At 46.2% G+C, this 18,607-nt stretch overlaps 1 protein-coding gene across 2 annotated transcripts in view; it reads left to right on the forward strand.

The window, feature by feature from the left end:
* The first annotated feature begins 2,349 nt into the window (after positions 1 to 2,349).
* Positions 2,350 to 18,607, forward strand: part of sema6bb (sema domain, transmembrane domain (TM), and cytoplasmic domain, (semaphorin) 6Bb) — a 133,660-nt gene continuing 117,402 nt past the window's right edge. For both annotated transcript variants that reach the window (XR_014799376.1, XM_084920502.1), the window contains exon 1: positions 2,350 to 3,264. The gene's annotated coding sequence lies outside the window, so the exon portion shown is untranslated. The remainder of the gene's footprint in view (positions 3,265 to 18,607) is intronic.

Genomic DNA, 18,607 nt, shown 5'->3' on the forward strand with positions numbered 1-18,607 from the left:
TCCAATGTCCTCAACATTTTTAAGGACACACTGCACACCATGCTCAGATAAGCCAACTTTGGTGGGTTATAGCTGTTTGAGAATAAGCCTCCACCTTTGGTGCAAAAAAGCTTTTTAATGCTGTCAGACTGTGTCTTTGAAATTTTGGGAGTTTCAACTAACGAAATGGGAACAAATTATGTGTTTTTGTGACAGGCTGCTGCTAACAAAGAGCCTTAAGATACAATTTAAAACTGGTTCTTTGCTAAGTTGTCTGTTTCGTGTAGACACCTATCAGAGTGCAGTGCGTAACCTTTGAAAGACTTTAGAAAGCCTGGAGAACTATTGCTCAAGACAACTTTAAAAGATGACAAGAAAGTCTGACATCTTGGAAGCCAGATATAAAAAAAAAAAACAGTTCAGTTTAATGTGGTCTGGGTTGTGCTGATACCAAGTAGCTTATGAAGGTTAATACAAGCAGTATTTAGCACCAATGAATGTTATTCTGACATTTTATTGACTCGATGACTCTTCTTGTGTTAATATTTATTAAATCTGATTTTGCTGTATCTTCAGTATTTAAGTAAAAGCTGTCCAACTGTGATGTGGGTGGGGAATCAGGGTCACACACGTGCATATCCACACATGTACTACATGCACTCTGAGAAGTGTACACAAGGACACGGGCATTTTAAATCCTTGTGGAATGAAGGTTTTTCCTCTATTTGACTCTGTGAAGTCACTTGTCACTCATCTCAGGCACTCAAATTGCTGCACTGACTGCATGTTGTTGGTTCAGGTCCTTATAGACACATGAGACATGTAGGCTTGCAGGAGACGGGATGGAGGAAAAAATTGGAGAGATTGAGGAGAACTCATCATTATTCCAGTGTTGGAAACCGTGTCTGCCTGAGTAATGATACCGCTGTCGAAGAGGTGTCCTCTGTTGTAACCGCAGTCAACCTGTACAAAGACTTTCATCAACTCTCTTGTGGAGAACACAAACTTTCCTTCAAGTTTTAATTGCGGAAGCTACAAAGTCACAGACGGCACGGGATGATAAGGTAAGCAGGATAAATAATGTTAATAAGTATTACAGTGCTGGGGCAAGCAAATTCTGGCTGTGCAAATGAAGATAAGAAAAAACAAAAAACCAAACAAGCAAAGCAAAGTCCTACAATAATGTGAAAGTCACAGAACACAAGTGGATTTAGAAAAGGGATAAATTCATGTTGCAGCAACATCTGCCGCTAAAAAACTAGTATTGCTTACATAAAGTAACAGAGATGATGAAATCTTTATTACAGTGAAGATTTATCTTAATCTGAATGATACGCAGCCATCTCCCTCATAGGAGAGGCTCTGCTGTGCGATCAGCAGCTTGTATGAAGGCTGTCAGAGCACTTGCAGTAGATTTATTAAGATGCTAAAGAGAGTGAGCTACACACATGAGCCTTCGAGCCTGCGAAAGTCATTATTTCAGCAATTAATTATTCATGAATGAAAGCTTAAAAGTAGCTTTGGCTCCAAGCAATTTCACTGAAAGGTCCAGTAGGTTTAAACTCCTTTAACTTAACACAGCAACAGCACTGCCGGCTCTCTCCCTTTCAAAGTCCTGCTTGTTTATATCAGTGTCACTTGAACAAACACAACTGGTTACACATTCATTTCAAACACAAACCCCAAATTGTGCTGAGCAACAATTAGATTTGACTGGAGGCTTATTGAGATTTAATGAGACGGAATTATTCCTCTATTGTGTTAATTTAGGCTCAGTGAGAAGATGCAAATACAGAAAGAGCTTAAACTCAGCATGGAAACTGTTCAAAGTTGCTGAATGCTTTTCTGGAATTACAGTGAGCAGCACTTTTAGGAATTGTTATTAAAATTGTTTCCACTTGAAAAAGTTTTTTTTTTTTTTTTTTTTAATAGAAAACAACTTTCTTTTCATGGGGATGATTTCATTTTTGCATTTTAATGTCCTTCAGCTGTTTGTTTCGAGGTTTAAATGTGGTGAATTTCACGCATGTTGGGAATAGATGACACTGGAACACTGTGTGATCAACATCAGCATCCTCGGGTATGCTATTTGGATCCGCTTTATTGCGCCCTGGAAGCCTCTTTCAGGTACTTTCCACACTGCTCCACAGAGAGGACAGCAATAAATGCTCATCTTTATCAGGAAACGGCTTTGAATCGGCCTCGTTGTTCCATCTTAACGTCAGCACAGTAAGCGGAACCGTGAGGAACTTCTCCAAACCTTCTGTTGTTTGTGTTTCAGAATAAAGGTCTCTTGGAGTAAAGAACGGCGGGCTCTGTCAGGTGCGTGCCTCAGGTTGAGTTTGAACTCGTGCCTAGCGCCACTAATCAGTCATCACTTTGCCACCGTGAAACTGAGTCAACACTGAGCTGACTGTAGGAGTGCGCATGCCCCAAACAGCTGCCTGACTTTGATGTTCGGGGGCTTTGGGCTTGCCTCACCGTTTAAGCCCAATTAGTCATTAATCAATTCCATTCCACTCGCTGCATGATTCTGCTTCAGGTTTTGGCTCTAACAGGCTCAGTGCCGGAGATGCTGTAGCTCACACTGCCGCTAGAAGAAACGCCGAGGTCCTCCGACTCCACCGGAGCTCCAGAGTGCCGCTCACGGAGCGGAACTGTTCGCGATCAGCGGATGAATGGGACTTTGCGCTGGACCCCGAGCCCGGCTTTGCGCGAAGGTGTGGCGCACAGGCGGTGAGGAAAAGTCCTTTCTTTCTCTGAGAGGCGCGGAGAAGAGCGCACTGCTGTGAGGACGCGAGGCTGAGAGCGGCAGATGTCAGTCCCAAACGCCGCAGCTGCTGTGCCACTGTGCCGGACGCCCGTTGTCGCTTTCTCCTGTTCGTCACCCACTGCTCCCAGCGCGTCCACGTCCCTCGGGGGGAGATTTCGGACGGCTGTGAGGGAGTGCTGCTGCAGACACTAACGGGGAATGCCATGTGTCGCCGCGCGACATAGGAGCTCTTTGTGGGCTGTTCTGCACCGTGGACAGGTGGTGCCCCGTGTGTGTGTGTCCGTGTGTGCGCTCACACTAGCAGGGGGTTCGGACAGTTGTCTGGGGGATGTCAGGCCAGCGTACGAGATCAGCGTTTGCCAGAGACAGGTGCGGCAGGGAGGAGTAGTTTCCAAAGCCCTCCACCGGATCTGGTAACGCAGTAACGAGCTCGCTCTCGGATATTTTGTACCCAGTGAGGAGACACAACGGACTCGCGCTGCTTTCACTCTTCTTGTCCCTGATAGTGAGAGGTAAGTGGACCGAGCTGTCCGGTGTGGAGGTGAGGTGTGGTGCGCTTTTGTGGCGCTTTGACGCTTTTCGGGGAAAAATGATTATAGGAAGAAATGTACTCATCAGAACCGAGCCGACCCACAGGACCGGGCTAACCTGGTCTCTGTGCATCAGCGCTACAGTCGCTCTCACTGTACAAATATCATACTGCGTAGCTTGCAGCTACGCACAAAACAGGCGGATTTCTGCTGCCCGCAGCCCGAAGGCGCTTCACCTTCCATCCATCGGTGTGGTATGGATTTTCATTGTTAAGGTTTGACTAATTGCATCGTGATGAGGTGTCAGTGCAGCTCAGTCAAACAGGTTCTCCCGGAGGGTTCATTGTGAATTCTTGATTTATCCTCTTTGACTCTGGCGTAAGGCTCAATTACAAAACATCATTTCCAAACCCAGAGTTGCAGAACAGTGGACGCACAGTGAACCCGATTGGTCAGACGGCCCCTCTCTGTGAACTGGTTTGTTTGTGCAGTGAGTGGGATTTGTGTGATTGCATGTTATCTGCTGCTGGTCTGTTCTGAAGTCCTACCCGCTGGGCCCCTAATGTCCACCACTTCTGCCTTCAGGCTCTGTCATCTCTCTCTCTCCCCCCCCCCCCCCCCCCTCCCTCTGCAGTAGCTGCTGTCTTTACAGTACATTGGGCTAGTTGGCTGGATAGTGTCAGAATCACATTTTTGCTTTTGTGCAAGGACCACTACTTCTCAGTAGCTGGCTCCTGGTATCTTGAAGTTCTTCCATTTGGGGGCAGTGTTTTTGTTGCGGTCCCTGTTTCAAATTCAAATTGCTTTTCAGCTTCCTTTTGTCCAAAGCTGAGGTTTGTGGACTGGAAAGTGCAGTCCCCAAGGGTCGAGGCATTCCTATAATAAGCACTGGTGTAAGTGAGGGGAGAGAAGAATAAGAGAGACATCTTGAAAGAGTGAGACAGTGCCCCCGGACCAGTGTGAGGGTAGGCACAGCTAAGAGAATACCAGCACCTCCACTAACCTTTCTGTCGCTACCTTGTCAATCAGCCTTCGAGGACAAGAGCCTCTTTAATTCCTCTTCCTCGAGTCCGGGCTGTCACCCACTCTGACAGCCAGGGCTCGGGGTTGCTGCCGCAGGATGCACACAGTTCCTCTGTCCCTGCTGCTCATATCCTGCTGCACCAGTCTGTTTCAGACCTTTCTTAAGGGATATACAAGTTTGTGGTGAAAAGGACGCAGAGATGATCGTGAACTGGAAACCTTCTAATGTGTCGAGGCATCTTTGACGTGACAGAGTGGGAGCTGTCCTCTTTTTCTCAAGTGCTGACATCCCTTTTAAGGCCCATCACACAATCAGTAATTACAAGATAAATGCTATCACAGGAAATTAATAAACAGGCGGCAGAGGAAATACCGCTGTGATAGGATCTGTAATGGATACAGGTTTTATTTGTTTGGAAGCCATGGACCAAACACCCTGTGAGAGTTTAGGAGAGAAGCATTGTGACATGTTTATGGAAAAACTGATCAAAATTTAGGTTGTGAACAAGATTGAGGAATGAAAATTATTAAGAGACAGACATTAGAGCTTCCGACAGATAAGGCTAATATAACCGTAAGCATTACTGAAAAAGAAATTAGATTGAACTCGTTAACAGCTTCACAAAAGTGACTTTTGATGGGATTCATAATGAGCTACCTGAGCAGAGCTGAATCCGAGGAGTTTGTGCATGCAGCGAAGGGGGGATAAATTCTTCCTCACTCAGTATATAAATAACTAGACAGTAGGAAGCATTGCTCCTTCCAAGAGAAATGACTCAGTGGGGGACAAGATAGCACAAAGAATTATAAAAGGCAAACATAAGGAAAGCGAATGAAGAAATGGTGTGCCTGATGTTGGAGCTGATGTCCTGAGCACTAAAAGTGATTAGTGGAAAAACCCCAACAGAAGAAAAAGTAATAGATCCGAGTTAGATCCAAACGTAGGAGCAGGATTTTTTTTGTCAATGGAGAACTCAGATAACAAGGCTAAATGTAACGAGGCAGGGGGTTAGACTGTTCCAAGGTCCCAGTGCTGATGTCAGTTTTTGGCGGCGTTTTCTCCTCGAAGCTTAACAAACCGCTCACTGGAGCTTGGCTAATCCTTGGCTAGCAGTACCCAGTGATTTATTATAAAGTTAGCTAATTTAGGGAGATCTGCAATATCCCACCATGCACGCATGCCCTCGACAGATCCACCGCGGTCTGGAGTCGGAATCGCAATTTAGTTATGGGAATTGTTTGTGTGTGTGTGCAGGTCAAAGAGGGAGGCAGAATGAGAGTTTGTCTATGTCTGTCAAAGAGAAACACAAGGACCAGTGTTCTTCATATTGTGTCTGCCTTCCTGTGTATGGACTTTGTGAGAGCATGTGTGTGAGTCAGTGTGTCTGAGCCCTATACAAGTGTGATTCAGCACTGTCCAGCCTGGCTTGAATGGGTGCCCTGTTTGCGCCTCATTTCTGACACCAACAGCCGCTCTGCACCCCTTGCTTCGGGGCAAGTGTTGCACCCTGTGTGCTAAAATAACAGGTGCCTTTATGCAGTGACTTAATCCCTCTTCTGCACCTTCCTCCAGCACCCCGCCGGGGGGGTTACGTCACCTGTGAGACTGGGTCTGCTCCAGCATAGAAATCAAAAACATAGATTAGTCAGACAAAGCGTTGTTTTCCAGATTGGCTGAGGAAAATGTTACGGCATTAAGTCTTACCTCATCAAGGTTTTATTTTTACATTCATTCCATCTGACTGCAGAAAGAAATTTGTAGAAACCTGAAATCTGTGATTAGAAACTAGGGTTTGAAAAGCCTTCTTAGACCTCCTTACTGCCGGGGTTTCTTCTTGTTCTTCTGCATCTATTATCTGTTCTTTAAAGGGCACAGATGATTATCCGTGTGCACCATCACGATGAGGGCTACCTGTTAAAAAAAATAAAACACCAAGCCATTTTTCTCGAATGATATTGATAACCAGTTCCAGGCATTGCCCTCTCCCAGATAGTAAAGACCTGCAGTGATACTGGGAATACTCCGGTTGGTTAGACAGTGGTGCTGTTTTCTGATGTCAGGTTTCATAAACTGAATAAATAATCCAGATCGTGTCATCAGGTTTGTTTGGGCTGTCATACATCTTCTTGGGTTTTTGCCAGCCTAGCAGAACTATTCGAAGCATCCTTCGAGGGAGCAAAGCTTTCACCACCTACATCAATCTAGTGTGAGACTGACAGATGAAATAAGACGAAATACTATTGAGCTGAACGGTCCGGGGGGCTCATGCTAAACCCGGCACCCAGGTCTCTTTTTCTTCTTCCTTTCTCTTCGGAGTCCCCCCCCCCGATTACCTCTCTTCTCCCCCTCCTCCCCCTCTCGCTCTTAAGTCTCCTTTGGACCTTGATGTCAAGGCCTCTCAGGCAGTGTGGTCTCTGTCTGCAGGCTGTCAGGGCAGGGACACTGCCCACTGGGACCCTGAATGGGACAAATTGACCGTAACAATGTTCCCACTTAGCATGTGGAGCTGGAGAAAGAGAAGGTGAAAAGAAGGGACTGATGATTGAGGGGCAGGCCAGCCAGACCGGGGAGGGAGAAAGTGGGGGTGCAGGCAGGAGGTGTATGAATTGAAAACTTATATTTAATCATGCTGCTCGTATTTTGAAAATCCTGTCATCTCAAATTCTCTCTCCTGCACACACACACACACACACACACACACACACACACACACACACACACACACACACACACACACACACACACACACACACACACACACACACATATTGCTTTGCTTGTTGTTATTTGCCCAAGGCTACTGCTGGGGTTGCCATAGCAGCAGGATAAACACATCTGCTTGTGACCCTGCGAGCCCACACACACACACACACACACACACACACACACACACCTCATTCTCAGTGCCCAGCTGCCTTTCATGGGTTGGGGGTTTGTCAAGGCTGGCAGTTTGATCTGCACTAAGGTGTTACCACTGCCTCACAAAAGGTCAAAGATCATCCAGCCCCCCCATTAAAATGCAATAAGGCCCACAGCCCAATGGGACCACCTCCGCCATTTAATCACACACCGCTGCTCCCTCATCATCTGCTCTCTCCCTTTTATCTTTTAATCACTTGTTTTTCCAGCCCCGTCTTCCTTTCGCTCTCATCTCTCCGTCTTCACGTCTCTTATGCATCCAGTGCAAATAAGCCGAGGCAGCCAGAGTAGATGAGTGTTCAAAGAAGTGACGCTCGATAGAGTCAATAATAAGCGGTTTTTCAGTGTTCTTTGAAAAGTCTGCCTCGTATAGCCGCTCTCATCTGCAGCCGCGAGCCAGTTTCTCCTCAGAATTTGTAAAGTCTTAATTTCAGGATTTTTTCCGTGCCCTTTAGCTGTGACAGAATGTCCCCGAGAAGAAGTTGGAGTGGGATCGTGTTGTGTAAGCCTGAGGTTGTGCAGTGTGGCAGCAACAAAGAATGCAGCAGCTATCACTATAGGCCAAGTGGCTGCTGAATGAAGATGCTTCCCATTGCAAAGCTGCCATCCCATACAGGCTTATTGTATCTCCAAAGGGAGTGTGAGTGAGTGAGTGAGTGTGTGTGTGTGTGTGTTTTCCTGTTTGTGAATAAGGTACGAGCAGCAGATTCTTTCATTATCTGCAACAGTGAGAAAGAGACACTGTCACATGTAAACTGTAAACCAAACCAGGAGCGATCCAGGACTGAAAGACGAGGCAGACAGACGCGATGAAGACGGACACCGGTGTTTACTTCCCCGATGCAAATAAACAATTTGTGTGTGTGTGTGAGCTCAGTGTTTTCCACAGCCTTTTTGCTTGCCATTAGGACTTGTTCACATAGCTGTTCTGACACACACTCACACACATGTCGGGCATTCATATCTTTTGGGGACATCTAATTGACATAATGCTTTCCCTAGCCCCTTACCCTAACCATGCAAAATGAAACCCTAAACCTAACCATAACCCAATTGTAACCCTGTCACTAAAACCACACTTTGAGTCTCAAAAATGCCTTCAAACTTGTGGGGACCATGATTTTGGTTCCCATAAGTATAGTAAACTTCCAATTTTTGGTCCCCACAAAGACATGAATACACACTCTTTGGGTCACTCTCACACTCCTGACGTCTCTGTGTCAACAGAGCCTCCTTTTTTTTAGCAAGAGAAGAAACTAATGAGGGTCTCTGGTCCCAAATACAACACGACCAGCCGACTGAGACTCCCACTCAGAAACGAGCCTCCACAGGCCCAAAGCAAAGAGCACCACATTCAGTGCCACCAGCAATACAGCAATTATATTATTTTTCTTCTCTGATGTGATAAAAATAGCAACACTCATTTCTATAATAGCATTCACAGACACATGTTGTACACCTCCTTGGCTAGATCTCCCTTGTTAGGTTGCTATGATAACGAAGAGCATAACTAATAAGGCACAGTTTAACAACTGTGCGGTTGCAGACACGGTGAAGAGGATGCCGGTCACACACATCCTGAATCATTTCCCGCATCGGCACAGCGTGAATCTGAAAAAAGCGTGCCCTGCGGGCCGGGCTGGTATTATCCCGCTGCTGTTTTATGGCTGATTCATTTCTTTGGGGAACTTCCAGCCCAAATGACTTTATCTGGTTGTTTTATGGCTGCGGAGGAAGAGCAAAAATAAAATCAGTGTACTCACGTCGGCATTGTCTGAGTCTGCTGCTGACAGAGTTGTTTACGGCTGTTGTTGCTGCAGCTTTTTTGTTTTGTTTTGTTTTTTTGCTCGTGTTGCTCCGGTCTCTCCAGCATCGCGGTTTTAAGTTTCTGACTGTACTCTTTAAAAAAACAAAAAAGTTAATGTCTCGTTGTGCTGCCAAGCTGCCACTTGTTTTGTGCTTTGAGGTAATTAACAGCTTAATGTGCTCGGTGACCTGAGGGAATCAGTCATGCTGAAAAAACAAAAAGAAAACTATGGCTCGCTGGCACCGGGCGGAGGGCAGTTGGCGAGGTGGAGGGGACGGAGCAGAGACTGTGACCTGCTGTCTCTCCTCGCTCAGTAATGGTGAAATGAAGAGAGAGCGGGGAGTGAGTGAGGCAGGGCAGGGTATGGTTTATGGATGGAGCTGCACTGCAAGGTATGTGGGGAAGCTGGGGAGGTGGAAAACAGTTGAAGGGTCTTGAGAGGAGGCTTGTTCAGCCTGTGTTGCTCTTGGAAAGTGGAGGCAAAGTGGGTCCTTCAACATACTTGCCTAAATTAATGGCTCAGAAGCACCAATTAATGTACAGCCTCGCTGTGGGTCTCTGCTGTGCTGAATCAAAGAGGTCTTGCTGTGCGGTGCGTCTGCTCGTCTCCCAACCGTCATGCACGTGTGCACGCGCTCACAAACACCCCCACGCAGTGGAGATTTTGGCCAAGGAAGTCGATCCAATGAGGGAGAGATGAGATGAAAGCTTCACACAGAGCTAACAAAGCTGAATGTCAAGGTTAAAGAACAAAAAGGATGATGATTTGGGGCTTTGTTAATAAGTGCTGAAAAGATCAAGGCAAGGTCGAGTTGGATGTCTCGGATGAGAAGAGCTGAAATAAGGAGTGGAGGCGGGATGAGGACAGAAATCGCAGAATCAGACTGGGACCCATCTGGAGGCAACAGGTCTGATGACAGCAGGCGGGTCCTCGATCCAAGCGTCCCAGCCGTGTGAGACAGCCAGGACGAGAGCCAGGGTCTCCCCTCGTCCAAGACCCCCGGAGACTCGGCCCGTCCACCGGCAATCTGTCCCCTGGTACTTAACCACTTGAGCGTGACAGAGAGGCATGTTTGTTATGATGGGTTATGGATTACAATTGTTCCAGCTGAAAGTGGATGGTTGATTACACGGTATTAGCCACCGCTGTCAGAGATGAGTGGATTCTGTGGGGATGGTAGATGGTCTGTATACCGAGGAGTTATGTGGAAAATGATTTATGGATTTAAGCTTTTTCACAGCAAATCTGTTAATGTAGTAGTCCTGGTCGGAATTCATTAACATTCATTTCGCTTGATATGAGAAGCAGTGACAATAGCACTGACAAACAAATAAGCCACAAAAGCAAAATAATTGATATCCTACACACATAACACCTCCTTCTAAAGCCTGCGTGCTACAATGGAGCTGATGATTGGCAACGGCTCTGTGCCGGGTTTCTCTGCGGTTGCTGTGCATTCAGAATACCATAGCTAGCGTGCACACAGTAGCTAGTGGGTCATTTGTATTTGCATGTAAATGTTTTTCACCCCTTGGCTTTGCTGGTGAGGCAATCAGAATGGGGCTCTGTCTGCATCACTTAGAAGGAGGCTGCAGTGACTGACTGTGACATTCAGAGCTCAGGCCGGGCTTCAGCATTTACTTTCATTTGCTTGTTCGCTCAAACGTTTGTTTCTGTGGGAAGGAAAGGGCAGAAGACGAGAAGGGGTGGCTTTTAAAAAAAAAATGTTGATGCAATATCCAGTCAGTAGATCCTTTAGTCCATGATCATGTTCTCATTATTCATAGCTTGATTTTTCTCTAAACCTCCAAATCGGACCGTGTCATCCTGAATCCTCCTACCTCATCATCACACTCAGGGGGGGGCCTGAGCTTGGACCCCTTCTTTGTCCCGTATGGCGCCACCGAGATATACACTCGCAAGATTTTTGTCTCAGTAGGACCAACGTGACACACAACCACACACGCACACCTCCTACATGCCGACGATGGGTACATGTGCGAATGCATGTCCGCACTACGGAGGAGTGTTTGTGCTCGACTCATGCAGCACGTCTCGGGACTTGGCAGTCCGTCAGGCATCTCTCAGCCTCTGTCATTAAATGATGCACGGTCCTGTAGGTCCTTTAGGTTTGGCTAGCTTGGATTCTCGGGTTGCCGAGCGAGGCTCGCAGGCAGAAGAGACACCGACAGACGAGAACAGCGAGGAAGGAACGGATGTGTGGGTGAATGAGTTTGAGCAGGAAAGAAATGAATGGGTGAATAAATGAGTTCCCCCGCTGCTACTCATTTGTGTATTTATGCCACAAACGTGTCCAATAAACACAGTATTTAAACATGTCTGTTACGATGACCGCAACGTTCCCCGGTTCAGTTTGTTCGCTCTGCTGTATTGATTTTGCGTCTTTGTCTGAGAATGCGAGTCTGTCTCTGAAAGCCTGGGAAATGTTGCTCTATATAGACACAGAATAAACAAAGAAAACATTTACGTAGTTTTCCAGTTTATGCTCATGTGTGTTTGATGTCACACTTCAAACATTTCTCTAATCCTACTGTTTGATATTTGAGCCCACATTTGTTTCTGTCTCTTCCTTTTACAATTACGTGATGTTAGTGTGGCAGAAAACATTGGATTTTTGCTGCCGTTATGTGCTCTTTCCTTATAAATGCAGTCGCAGTACTTCTTCACTAAAGCTGAAATGTTGAAGTGTTGGTTCTAATTCGATAACGTGGCCGCTGTCTTCTTGTTTAAGGCTCTGGGTGTATTGATTCTGACAAAGCTCCACTTCAGTAACTCCTAAAACAACTGCTCTTTTTGACCTCGCCTTACCTGGCAACATCATCACCATGGTGCCTTGACATGCTGTTGTGTGCATCAACACGCAGCCTACTTGTTACCTGCTGTGGCTGCTCTAACCTTTTCAACAATTATCTGCTTGCTTCTTATAAATAGCCTCGCTTGTTCTGTTTCATTTCAAAACCAGCCACGCTCTCATCTGGCTTTCTGCAGCAGCAGCACAGAGAAACTTGATACCAGAGTTTAAACCGAAGCAATAAACAAGACAGAAAATGCCCGAGCTCCAGCTCTGCAGGCCTGAGATATGTCATGTAGCATGCAACATTAAGGGTGTTGCAACAGAGGAAAAGCTTCCACGTTGTTGGTGTAACAGCAAGAAAAACAGAGCAAAATGATCCGAATCATTATAAAACAGGCAGCCAGTGTGTTCCCTCCCGGATCCACCTCCTGCCTCCTCAGCATTCCTTTCATTTGTAACACGATTTTTCTTTCTCTTCAATTTTTCTGTTATTGATGAGTCTCAGTGAGTGTGTCTTTAATTGCTCAAGCCCGAGGGTGCGAGCCGAGTGCTTAGTTACAGAAACACTGGTGAGCGCAGCTCCTGCCAAATGTTAAAGATGGCACTTATCCTTGAGTGAGGTTTTAGTTTTTATCGCTTGCCTGCCGGACAGCACCGCTTTGAGCATTTAGTCTTTATTTTTATTTACTGTCTTTTTCTCTGGGCTTGGCTCGTGCCGCTCCACCTGGCACCGGGATCCTCTCTGCGGCCATCGCCACCATTAACCGCCTCACAAAAGTGCTGTGGCTTTGAAGCTCTGCAGGGCTGAGGCCGTAATGGGAGGACGGCTCCAGGCTATAATGCACGGATAGCTCCGGGGCCCCAGTGTTTGCTCCCTGGTTCGGATTTCTGTCCCCTTTCATGACACAAGGCTTTAAAGACATGTGGACCAGTTATGGTCTGGCTTGTTATCTACTTTTCCTCATCACCTCCAAACTTGGTTTGATTCAGCTCTGACATCAAAGGTGAAGTTGACAGATGCAGCAATATGGATCGTAACAGCATAAAATGATGCCAGAGTGGTAAGTACATGACGGCGTTGTTGTTATTGTCACTCTCTGGAGCTTTATTCAAGGCAGAGATAACAACTGCTTGACACTCTGTATTTATGGCTGTCTTTTCTTTTAATTGGGTGCATTATGTTCATTTCCTTTGCAGCTTTTCAAATCTAATCAGAAGGCTAATTTACTGTCTTCCGGGCTTTAGCCAGCTGTCTCCCAGCATAGACATTTTCCCCCTTATTCCATCTTTTCCTCTTCTGTGTGTGTCTCCATTGTTCCTTCGGGTCATTTTTGCAGTCAAAGTGAGCGTGAGTGTGTGAGAGTAGGTGGGTAGGTTAATATGATAGGGTCCCCTGCTTTGTCTGGCAATAACACAATAAGGCAAGTAAAAATGTGAAGAAAATTAGTCGTCTGACAGGTCTGAGTCACCACACAGCTGAGAAGAGCAAGCCGCTGTGAGCGCCTTAATAAATGTAATAACACTCCTCTGCTATAACGGCTCCCTATGTCGAGTGCGCGCACACACACACACACACACACTTTAGGCACCTGGCCTCTTATTCATACATTAGTACGTAAACAAAATTCCCAAAAAGCAAAACGAGGAAGCCGATTGCGTTCTCCGCTCTCACGTCTGCCTGTGTTTTATGATCCGTCACAGCTCAGCGTTTTCTTGCTATTGTCAAGTTCGCTCCCCGCTGCTGATAAGGAGTAATTGCAAGTGCAGCAGTTGACTTGCTTCTTCCTTGAGAGTTACCATCCAGGATGAAGCAGGCTTTGAGACACTTTTTGTCTACATCGGTATCTTTGTCGAGAGGTGGGGAGATTTCGTTTGCATCTGATAATCCCTTTTCACTCCTGAAATTAGTTTCTCTCTCTTGAGGGGAGCACGCAGAAGCAAAATTACAAATTAGCGAGGATTACAAATGTAAAAGTGTGAATCAGAGCAGATAGGGAAATGAGTTGGGTGCGTGTGTATGTGTGTTTCTCTGTGTGTATTTGTGCAAGTGGTTTCTCTGCCAACAGTCAAGGACTCTAGCTGGGATACTCACCTGATTAAAAATGAATAGATCCCTGGATGGTGGAATCAGGAGGAGGGGAGGGGGGAATGTGGAGTGGCAGCCGGAGGACTCTTTAGTCATCACACACACACACACACACACATATATACACAAGGTTGGCTCAGTGGCTCATTAATACACCTTAGCACCACCGGCTCCAGCAGGCAGCTAGCCAACTTCTGAAAAAAAGCGTTGAGACGCTGCCACCGAAGGCCGCCCTTTGCTGGGTGGAGGGATAGACCGAGGCCACTGGCAGGTTTCAGGTATCACTCATTAGTACCCAGGCAGAAACTAATGAAGAGCCTGGAGAGACACAATGACACAGACAGAGAGAGAACGAGACACAGTTCCTGAAACGTCAACATGAGCGCGAGCACTCGTGCGCGCGCCGACACAACCGTTTTCACCGAGGAGTCGATATTCGGTTAGACTCGAAGGTTAAGGAGTGCCCGTGCAAGTGAACACGGTGATAAATCTTAAAGCAGAACACAGAGTCGTCGCTGTATTTTGGTGAACTAGTTCTCTTTCATCACCAAGTGCCAGGGGACGCAGACACACAGGGGAGGCTAGTAATAGAAATAACCTCAATCTTTGCTCGTAAACACATCTCGTGTTTTTAGGCGTGTCCCAGACCTCCGTCCACCTCCCTCAGCAGCCCGCATCAGTGTGATTAAGGAAACAACACTGATTTTATCACAGCACTCTCAGAGCTAAAGTACCTTTATGTATTCAGAGTACAGGTACACGGCGTTTTGATTGTCAGGCGTCTCAGCGGTCCCGTTCAGAGGTCGCTCTACGGCCAAGGCAACCGGTTTCTCCTCCAAACCCTCCTGAGACTCTAATTCTTGTGCATCTCATTAACGTGACCGATTGTGCACTTGGAAAGAGCGGGCCATGGTTTTGGAGTAACGAGGCAAAGCGTTTGCTGGCACATGAGTGTGAAAAATCAGAATGCCCACTCACATTGAGTCATTTTTGTCTTAGATCATCCCGACGGCTGCAAGGAGCCCTTTGACATCTCATTCTGTGTCAGAAATGGATTTCCATCTTATTTAGATGGCGACTGAGCCCGTGTGGACGGATTTGTGTGTCCCTCTGCCTGCTCGTTGTTTCGGTTTCTCCGTGCTCATGACGGTTATGGTGTCGTAGGTTTTAATGCATTAATTACCATCTTAATTAAAAGCATTCTTCATACAGAGTTCAGTGAATTTAACTGAAATGACCACAGAGATCATCCACAAAACCCTATGGGAGATCATGTACATATTCTGTACACAGATACTCAGATTCAGAGATTTTTTGGGAGGACAAGCAGAGTTGTCCTAGTAGCAGGCTGTTTTTATTGTCTATGTTTGTGAGATGGGTCAAAAGAATAAAATACCCCACACAGTCCAAAAAGGGGGAAAAAGAGAAAACGCCGTATTTACAAGTAGAAAATGACTTTCTTGGTGTTGTGAATCCACTAAGTGGTGTCCCTGAATGGGTGAAAAAAGCAATAAGATTTAACACATACGGCATTTTTGTTATAATTAGATGTGCTGAGACTGTTTAAAATGCAGGCAGGCTTCAGAGGGAAGGAAAGCACAAACCCTCAGAGCCATCGCTGCTGTTTCATTACAGCTGGAACACAACATACTGCGAAGAGGAAACTAAGAACGAAATTCTCACCCTGACCAGTGTTTTATCCACAAATATATAGTTTTAACTGTTATTTATCTTTTATGTAAACTACTGCAAATTCCTGCCATTACTGTACTCTTAACATAGAACAGAGATCCTATCATTCGAGGGCCGGCTTTATTTATAGAGCAGGGGACAAATTTAGGAGCAAGAGTCAAGTTTATTCTTTAAATGTCAGACATTCCCCCCCCCTCGCTAACCCACCTGAAATGTTACAGCCAAGGAAAGACAAAGAAAGCTGCATTAGAGAGACTTGGTGTTTGTATTAAACAGCATCAGCAGTTTAATCATTCCCTGAAGGGGCTAAGTGAAACTAGCCAGAGTGTCAGCCTTCAAAAATCTGTTATTCCAGGAGAATTGAGAGAATGGGCCAGGATCTCCTGCTAATGTAATGGTGTGTGTCAGAATGTGAAATTCAGCCTGGCACTTTAACTGGGCAGTAATAGAGTTTCTGCTTAAAACGGGTCGTGCCTTTTGTGAGACGCCTCGATAATATCAGATCAGGCTTAAGGCTCCAACCTTCTCATGGACAACCCATTGAAATCAGGGCATAATTATATGGCCTCTTCACAACCTCCACCTACACACGGCTGCAAAAAGACCGGACCTCAGGAAGCTTAAATTGATAAAATCGTTATAATTAGATGACGAGTTGCATAAGCTGCTTTTATAATGGGATATTCTTACAAATGGCACACAGACTCGATTATACTGTAAGAATTAAGATCAGCGACAAGCAGCAACTAAACCTTTAGTTAACTAGAATTCATAATTTTAATTTTCTGAATGTTTTTAATATGTTTATGATGGAAATACTAAAAAATCATTTCAGTTGAGTTTCTATGATGTCTTTTAGCTGGTTGTGCCAGTGCCTCACCGACCCCTCGCGCTCCTCTCAGCACATTCATGGTCCTGGATTGCTGTTTGCTTGTGTGGCTCTCCAGCCGTATTACGGGAATTCAACCAGTGCACAGAAGCTATAAAGTCACACTTAGTCTGAGTACTCCAAAACGCCAGCAGCATGCTGCCTGTCGAATGAAAGAAGCACAGACAATGGCTGCATGAGACAGCGTTTATTGTCTTTAACACTCGGTTTCTCATCAAACGCTGAGCTGACATCGCCTCAAAGAAGAGCAAAAGTGGCCCGCGTTATTGGTTGTTACGTATAATTTCAACCCACCCCCCAAGTGCCAGCAGTTGGTGGCAACATGTAGCTGTGCATCAGCTCCGAGTAGAAGTAACAAAACCAAGCCAAAACCAGCAGTACCACTGGATGTGGAAAATTTTAACTAAGCTGTTGTTTGGTTCATGTCGGGAGGATGTGAGTCATCCCAGGTCTGATACACCAGTCCTCCGGTTTCAGTGTGTTTTGTCTCCATCCTGCACGACTAACCTGACAGTGTGACGGGAGGTGATGGCTTCACTGTCCCACTGAAAGTACAGGCTCAGTGTCAGTGAATGTGCCCTCACTTATGACTGTGGGAGTTCAACTGGAAGAAGACCAGTAAAGCCAGAGAAGCCTTGTTCCTCTCCAGAGCGATCTTTGTGCAAATCTAAAGACCAGGAGAAGCAAAACACTTGGTTTTGTCTCTCAGTGTGTGCACTGTGTATGAGCTGGAGTGTCTAACTGACCTGGAACCCTCTCCTCTCCTCCCTCTCCTCTCCCACAATTCCTTCTTGTTCTCTCTGTGGGCGTCAGCTGGGGTACAAAAAAGGAGAAGGGCCTGGGCCACTTCCAAAATGATTTCCATTGCTGCATAAGTGCGTTTGGAAGAATGCAGCTTGGTGCATGCCAGGAAAAGAAAGAAATAAATGACCCTAGAGCGAGAGCTCGAAGTGGGCCAATCGAAGTTTGGTCAGAGGAAGAGCGTGGCTGCCTCTTGCCAAGGCCCAGCAGGGCAAATTGAAGAATTTGAAGCAGTGGAGAACAGCATGATGTAGTGAAGGAGAAAAGCCAGAGTAAGTGGGAAAGATTGCTGGAGTTTAGAAGAAGGCCAAGCCCAGTTACAGTAGAGCTTTGAGTAGCAGGCCACGAAATTAGCACAGAGGAGAGGAGAAAGAAGATAAAGGCGCCAAAATACAGATATTCAGCAGAACTAAAGGAAGCAACATTAATGTGTGTGAGGGACGGAGAGAACAGGAGCTAAGGGGAAAGCCACGTCCCCCCTTTGTATGTTTGTAATCGTTTCAGCCTGTGCATGTTCTCGTTCCCCTGTTGCTTCTGCAATTATCATCACAAGACCAGGGGCGCTTTCCCTGAAGTTAGAGTGTCTGAGACACTTGGGTGGCTTGATAGAGTTTGACACCTAGCGGCGACAGGGCCTAGAGACACCACTTAGTTAATTAACCAAGAAGACTGAGAGTGATTCTCTGGGCTGATAAACAGGAATTAGGTGAACGTGTTCTCCCCCCCATGGGAGAAACTCTGGAGAGAAAAATCCTGCAGGTAGTTTCAGGCTGTTTGCTTTTCTCCCAGCAACAAAGGCTGGGAATCTTATCGACACTGAAAGGCGGGAGGGAAATTTTTACAGAAAGATGAGAAGTCTGCCTTATCAAGAGCTGATTCTTTGACTTTTCTGCATATTTTCTGTCATTTGTGGGGATTTCGTCGCCACGCTTTGCATTTATAGACACTCCCTGTGGCTTTGGGCTGTTGTAGTCGCTCCTCCGCAATGCAATTCCTGAGAGAAATATACACACTAGTGTTTAGGTGCATGTCTCCCTGCCCGTGAGGCTGTTTTTATGCAACAAGGCGGCTGACGAGCGCAGCAAATAGACGACACAGGAGCTTGGGCAGACAAAGCGTGCTGGGTTCTCGTAAACCGATGGTGGAAACGATTAACATCCACACCTTCCCCAAACGAACCCCAACTGCTTCCCCACCGCCTCATTTATTCTCGCTTTCAGTCTGCGGGCCTCATTTTCACTCGGGAAGGAAGGCGGTGCGTAATTGTTTTAAAAGCAACACTTTGTCTCAA

The sequence above is a fragment of the Perissodus microlepis genome, chromosome 23, assembly GCF_051167445.1.
Source record: "Perissodus microlepis isolate ML-2025 ecotype Zambia chromosome 23, ASM5116744v1, whole genome shotgun sequence".
In the NCBI taxonomy this organism is placed as follows: Eukaryota; Metazoa; Chordata; class Actinopteri; order Cichliformes; family Cichlidae; genus Perissodus; species Perissodus microlepis.